Genomic DNA, 7,856 nt, shown 5'->3' with positions numbered 1-7,856 from the left:
ACAGAAATCTACATGGTGAATTCCCATGTCTTGCTTAGATTCTTTCTGATCTTCTAGGACATAAAATTAAAATGAAATAAAATGAAACAAAACAAAATTTCAAATTAGACTACCTGATGCTGAGACCTACTCGTTTTTACAGAAAGGAAGTATAAGAGCAGGCAAGCAGAAAGTTGTCTGCAACTTCTGCCAATATCAAGAAAACTGAATTTTTCTCTTTTCATTTTATTTGAGACCCAGAAATTGGTAAAAAAAAAAATAAATCTCCAGTAATAGTGCCCTCAGTAGAACTTTTTCCCTGAAACTCAAGACACAGCAGAGACTTTTCAGTTTATGCACAAAGAAATCAAATATTATGCAGATGGTCAATAGTTGTTAATCTGTTGTCTCATCCTTTCCCCTTCTGCATGGTTTATCATCAACACACCATGTACCCACTCTACATCAACTCTACACACTGTGCTGTGGTCCTGAGCAGGACCAGTGCTCAGCGCAGTGATACGATCCCCTGACTCAGCTTACTGAGTAAAGATGCATCTGGGCTGGAATTTACCAGTGCTTGGAAGGTGTTGGATGAGAGGGTGGTTGGATTCCAGTCAGCTGTAGACCTTGAACCCAAATTCCCAGGAGATCTAATTGGTCAAAATTTTAACCCAAATCTCCATCCATGAACGAACTGAAGGAACCAACTTTAAGCATGTTCATGCCAACGATATTGCCGTTTTAAGCACGTGTTGCAATTGTACACCCTCTGCATGCATGGGTGCTGGTAGCTCTCATTTGAGGATTCCTCTGATGTGTTCAGCCCAGCTCACCCTGCTGCAGATCCACTGAGCTGAGTGGTGACAGCACCGGGGTGAATTTTATCCCTGGAAACAACAGCACAGCACCCCAGCCAACCCCACATGACTCTGAAGACGCTGAGTCCAAATAACACGGTACACCTGGTTCTGCTCCACACTGGTGGTCCATGCATTTACACCAGCTTCTAGGCAGGGGACAGGAGTGCAGGATCAGGCATCAAAAGCCTACAGATACCTCCATCAGCATCTCTCTGTGCTTCGGGATCTCACAGTCAGCCTGGTCTTTTGTGCCAGCACCCAAGAGGCTACAAATCCACGTCAAATTTGGGTGAGGGGCTCATGCTCCAGCTCCAGGATATATTCACATAAATCTCCCCATGTGCCAGCGCAGCTTCCTTGCGACGTTTGACTCCCAGTGTCTTTGTTGGGATCTAAGCACAAGCTTACATTTCAGCAGACACCTAAACATTGTCTTTAATAGAGATGCTTTGCTGAATAGGGCAGTTGGAAAAGCTTCTGCTTTACACCAGCAGAGGATCTGGCCCACGGGCTATCAGGCATGTGGCTAATCACAACAATGCCAAATTAAGCTATTTAAATTGCCGGAGGGTCCATGTGCTTCATGTGCTTTTTTTTTTTTTTTTTTTTTTCTTGGTAGAATTCCTTTTTGTTATTATTCTGATGACCAACTTGGGCTGCTTTGCTTTGTCATTTTTAGTCAGTCCACAAATTCCCTGAGCTATACAATTTATGGTTTTATCACCAGTTCCTAAGCTTTGCTACCCCGTCTCTCCTGCATCTCAAATACTTCTCCCCTTTAAATAAACCTGCTTCATTTTTTTTTCATAACTTTCCAAAGCAGATAAAAAATTCTTGAATTTCTGAAACATGCAAACTGATCACTGTGGCATTAAGAAATCTTAAGAAGACTTATTTTAAGGGGTTTTATTAGGGAAATTCCTGCTCTTTAAGATATCTGTACGGTTGTCAAAAGCAGTCACTTTTGCAGATGTTGGGGCTTTTCTTACACTAATCTCCGAGGAAAGCCTGAGCCTCAGAGATCACTTAGCAATTTTTAGATTTAAGGAGATGAGAAGAAAAAGCCAGGGAGCTGGTCCCTCTTAGGGTCAAGTCTTATTTGAATTCAGAGATCTCTTCGTCTAACGTGCAACAGTGTCGTTAAGATGACGGCTAATTAATGCAAGATGACTTCAAGAGATTGCATTGAAAAAGAAAAAAAGGAAAAAAAAAAGTGTAACCCTAAGAAAAGTAACACCACAAAACTCTGTTTCCACTGGGTCGCCAGCAGTAAACCATCACCAAAGCTAAGAGCCTGAAAAGACTGTTCCTAACCCAGATCCAGGGTGGGCTGCATGTAAAATGTTTTTAGATGTGCGCCAGATATTTCTCTTAGATATTTCTCATGGTCAGGCTGCTATCTGTCCATCAATCACAGTAATGCAACCCTTCATTTTTGTCTGTAGCTGCAAAGGAATTAGAGAATCATCCTTATTTTGGATCTCTATTAGTTCTGTATTTGTAATTTGGCAAGTCTTTAACACCTTTTTAAGCTTGAAGAGCACTAAGCCAGATCTGTTCTTCTCTAATCATGTCAGCTTATTTCTGATTTCCAGAAATTACAAGGAACATAGACAGGGGAAAGGCCAGGGTCTGGTGTAAACACGCAACGCAGGGCTGTCCCTCTCACCACCACCAAACCTTCCATCCTTGCTCCATTGGGAGGTACCTGCCTCCAGTGGGAGCCAGCCCAGGAAAACGAAGGCAGCACCTTGCCCTTTCTGATCAAAAGACAAATCCAATGCACTCGATACTCAAGGCACTTGGGAATATCTGCTCCTGACCCAATCCCTGCAAACAGATGAGCTGCTCAGACTGTCAAATAGCTTACTAACCCCAGCCTCCTCCTCCTCCTTTTTTTTTTTCTTTTTAAAGCAACACAGATTAAAGGAAGCATGTTTCCATTTGGTATCCATTTGCAAATTAGCCACATTTCCCTAACATTAGTGTTATTAGATTTTTTTCTCCTGCCTGTTCCTTTTTTCTCCTTGGTCTATCCAATCCAGTTGTTTAAAACAGAACAATAACACATACATATACATAGTAATTGTATGTGTGTATACATAACATTTAAAACCAGTCCCAAACTATGCCCAAATGTATATTTCTCCCTGTCTCATAAGTCCTTTAATATCTGATTAATGTCTATTTTACTCCTTCCCCCAGAGTATTTAGCATGTGCCTCACTGTAAAAATCTGCATATATTTTTCAGATATAGTGGAAGAAGTGAAAAAAGCTTTATTGGTTTGACTGAGAAAACTTGCTCAGAGAAGCCAGGTTAGATGATGGGAGGAGTTCTGCAGTAGAAGGCAGTGACGTGTTCATGTCTGGAATGCAATGTAAGAATTAATTGATTGTAATTCATAAGTGTATGAATTTTCTGGTGTAACACGGACATATGTATTTTTCTTTCTCTTGGAACCGGGGAGGATTAGTGCTTCCTAGCATGGATATGGAATCATAGAGTCATAGAATCATAAAATGGTTTGGGTTGGAAGGGACCTTAAAACTCATTCAATTCCAACCCCCCTGCCATCAGCAGGGACACCTTCCACGCTCAAAGACTCATCCAACCTGGCTTTGAACACTTCCAGGGAGGGGGCATCCACAGCTTCTCTGGGCAACCTGGGCCAGTGTCTCACCACCCTCACAGTGAAGAATTTCTTCCTAATATTTAATCTAAACCTCTCCTCTTTCAGTTTGAAGCCATTACCCCTTGTTCTATCACTCCCCACCCTTGTAAAAAGTCCCCCCCCAGCCTTCCTGTAGGCTCCTTCAGGTATTGGAAGGCAGCTATAAGGTCTCCTTGGAGCCTTGTCTTCTCCAGGCTGAACAACCCCAACTCTCTCAGCCTGTCTTCATAGCAGAGCTATTCCAGCCCTCTAATCATCTTCATGGCCCTCCTCTGGACCTGCTCCAACAAGTCCATGTCCTTCTTATGTTGGCAGCTCCAGAACTGGACACAGTACTCCAGGTGGGGTCTCACGAGAGCAGAGTTGAGGAGGAGAATCACCTTCCTCAACCTGCTGGCCAAGCTTCTTTGATGCAGTCCAGGACATGGTAGGCTGCAAGTTCACATTACCAGGTCATGTTGAGTTTCTCATCAACCAACATCCCCAAGTCCTTCTCCTCAGGGCTACTCTCAATCCATTCTCCACCCAGCCTATATTTGTGCTTGGGATCTCCCCAACTCAGGTGCAGGACCTTGTACTTGGCCTTATTGAACCTCATGAGGTTTGCACAGGCCCACATCTTAAGCCTGTCAAGGTCCCTCTGGATGGTGTCCTGTCCCTCCAGTGTGTTGAAGGGAAGCTATGTAGCTATGGTGTAATTTGGTAGCAGTGATTTCTTAGGTCAAGCCTGCCACAGCATGATGGAATTTGCGTAGACTGTGGTACCCTCTACATGACCCAGTCATTTCATGGGGAGGGAAGAAGCACTCAGATAGTTGTGCTGACATGTGAAGTAACACACAGTTGTGTGTCTACAGTACACTATGGACTGTAGGGAACTGGATTGTCTCTGGAGGTTGCTGCTTGCAACAGAGATCTCAAAAAAGAAGCTCCGATCTTTGTGCTATTAATATTTTCAGTGGCATTCATTAAATGATTTGTTCCCTTCAGTATTCTTGGACTGATTCTCTTCTGTCTCAGTTTGAAAGGGCCTGATCCAGTGCTCCTGGATCAGAAGAGAGAGAAAGACTGCTCCTGACAGCCCTGGGCATTTGCATCTCCAGATGTTTGCTCAGCCACTTAGCCAGTTTGTGCTATAGAGAAATGAAGGGCCACATTGAAAATTTCTTGACCAATTTGGCCAGTAGATACCTTGGTCCAGCTTGTTAGATCACTCTACGTGGTTTGTGGGTTGCTTATGGCAGAAATGTACATGATGTAAAAAAGCAGATCAGATATGAAATAACATCCACATTTGGAAGAGGAGTATAACAACAAGATGAGTTACTGTTAACATGACTGGTAATAATTAATGTTCATCCCGTGACATGCCAGTATTTACTGGTGAACAGTAAGTCCTTCACACACAGCAGAAATTCTTGGTTGATTTGCTTTTTTTATTCATATATCATTGTGTTAAGCATAGTTTTAAAAGCTTGCCGTATAGCAGCTTCTTCAAAATGGGGGATTTTAGAGTCATCAGATCTGGGAATGTGGATGCTCCCATTGACAAACACTTAGTGGTCACACCATAGCCTCTTTAGTGCTGCTGCTGGATCTGACCTCATTGAAGCTACAAAGTAGTTTCATATTTCCTTTGTTTTATGACTGCAGATATTGCTAAAATTCCCACCTTTCCTGTAGAAATCTGGTGATTCACAGAGGTTTTTTTTTTTTCAATCAGAGGTCAACAGATGTTCAAAACTGAATGCATATGAATGAAGGAAAAATCCTACGAGCTATTAATGATAGTAATTATCTCAGCTTTTGGAATTAAACTGTCACTAGACTTCATTGCCTCTGTTGTCATCTGCGGGAAAGTCTTCATAACACTTCTAAGTTCTTCTGTCTCTTTCTTCTTTGCCACTAAAGAAGAGAGATGAATCAAAATGAGCTGAAATGATGTAACCTGGAGTTCCTTATAGGAGAAACAGCAGCTTGGAGGAGACCTGGGATCAGGCTTCCCATATAAGAGAAGGTTTGGAAGATTAAAATGAGCTCAGATCCGGATAGAAGTGATGAAGAAAAAAACTTCAATCCTAGAAATATGGTGTGTTTGCATGTAAAACCGTACTCTACACAAATGGGTGCTCCATCTGTTCAATGTAATTTCACACATTGCTAATTGGTAAATTAGAGAGAATATCTCCAAAATTTTATTCACCAGCAAACTCCTATCTGTGTTCTCATCTGAGGATACTCCACTGCATCAGTAAAAGTCTGAGGTGAACTCAGTTACTTTGGGTAGCTATCCTCTTGTGGGTGGTTTCAAGGACATTCCCCATTCCCACATCATCCTCATGCATGTATGAGGATGGACTGTAGATACTGCAGAGGTCACTAGGGAAGTACAACCAGCTGCAAACATTCCCATTTTCTAAGTCAAGTTCTTACTAACAATTGCAAGATTACTTTAGCTGTTACACTGTTTTAAAGCCAGTTCAGATAACTTCTTACTTGTTTCTTGGCTGTACTTGGCACATATGAGACCTATCAACTCATTTTTATGCAAATACAAACCAAGATTTCCTTGTATTTATTTGACTCCCAGGAAGGAGTCTTTAAGATAAATACAGATGTTCACAAAAGTTGCAACAAAGCCACAGGTGTTGGTAGGCATTAATTCCATACAGAGAAACTCCACTGTTCCCTTTTCCACTTGCGTGTGCTGCACTCTGAAGTGGGAAATTCTGATTGTCTCCATGACAAATTAAGTCTGGCTATTGTTATTCTGCAGTCATCTCTTCCAAGGGTAACACAATCCCTGATGGGCTTTTCACTGACCTTTATAGTCAGACTCCAGAACACTCTGATCATCAGTAGAAGAAACTTCACCACTTCGTGGGTTCTTTTCTTCAAAGACTGAACTATTGGCAAAAATCTCTCTCTAAGTCCCCACAACCCTTCTGCCAAAAGTCTGTAAGCAACTTTTTAATACAGGGCAAAGAATAGTCTAGGAATTATCCTCAGAAACCCCAAATCCCTTGACCATTGAACTACTTCTAGCATTACTTAAAATCTTTAGCCTTTACATAAATAAGTTAATAAAAATAAACTAAGAAAATAAGCCACCTCAGGTGAGAAATGTGAAAGGATGTGGTGGAGGGTGATTTTACCTGTCACTGCACCAGGTTGGATGTTGATGAAGTTAAAGCCATATAGAACACCTAATAGATGTACAGAGATAAAATGAAAGAGGAGAGAACACAGCGCTGTCAGTTCATCTCTGAGCCAGGATAAATATTAACATTATCAGACTACTGTGAAAAATCCCAGAGAAGGATTACAACCAGAGATTCCTTAGAAGAAGCAGGGGTAAAAAAAGAAAAGAGAGAGATAAATGAACGCCTTTCTGAATGCTCTGAAGGCAGTGAGTAACACTTTCTCTCAACACATTGTCAAGCTCTTTCACAGAGCAAACAGGGCTTTCATTTCATAGCCTCTTCTCCCTGCTCAAGGGCCATGGGTAGATCCTGGAAAGAAAGAGGATTTTGGAAACTTGTCAAGTGGCAGGAGGGGTTTTCAATTGGTGTTTGAAAAAGGACTCAGTGAAACCTGAGCTTGTGTTATCACAAGCACCACTTTCCTCTCCAGTCCCTGCACCCGCACGCTTTCTTGTTCCCCTTCCGCCAACATCTCCCGTCAAAGGGAAGTTCAGGAGAAGTATGTAGGGTGAGAGTGTCAGGTTTTGACACAACCTTTGTAATGGAGAGAAGAAGGTGTTCACAGGCTGAGGTTGCAGGCAATGTGCACCAGCAGCTCTCAAGAGCTTTAGCAAGTCCATGGGCAGGTCTTTGCCCCACATGTCCAAGGACTGTTATGTCCTCCAGCAAGGTGCACCTGAGCTGGAGATCCAAACTCCAGCCTAACCAGATCCCAAGCTCCAGCCCTGACTTTAAAGCTGTGTTTTTATCCTTTCTGGAGTGAAACCTGTTTCCCCTGGTCTGCCTTGCTACAGTTCACCACCAGCTCTGCTAACACAACTGTTCCTGGGACCAGGATGGGAACCAGGTAATCAAATGGGTTCAGGTTAAAAATTAACCCTTCCTCATAACCCTGGGTTATTATTAACCTAGATCATGTCAAGACAGGAAGGACAAAACTGAGTGGGGATGATAGTGCTTATATTGCCCTCACACTGCAGGATAACTCCACAGTTATACAACCAAAAATCCAGAATTATTAATCAAATCAGCAACCAGAGACTACTTGAGCACCCAGGAGGTATGTTAGGATTTGAGCCAGCTATCAGCAAAGCACAGATGGCATCTGTATGAGGAACAACTGCAGTGACTGGGTTTC

Source organism: Antrostomus carolinensis, unplaced genomic scaffold, assembly GCF_000700745.2.
Source record: "Antrostomus carolinensis isolate BGI_N321 unplaced genomic scaffold, ASM70074v2 scaffold2565, whole genome shotgun sequence".
NCBI lineage: Eukaryota > Metazoa > Chordata > Aves > Caprimulgiformes > Caprimulgidae > Antrostomus > Antrostomus carolinensis.
The sequence above is the reverse complement of the archived record's forward strand: the minus strand, read 5'-3'. Positions refer to the sequence as shown.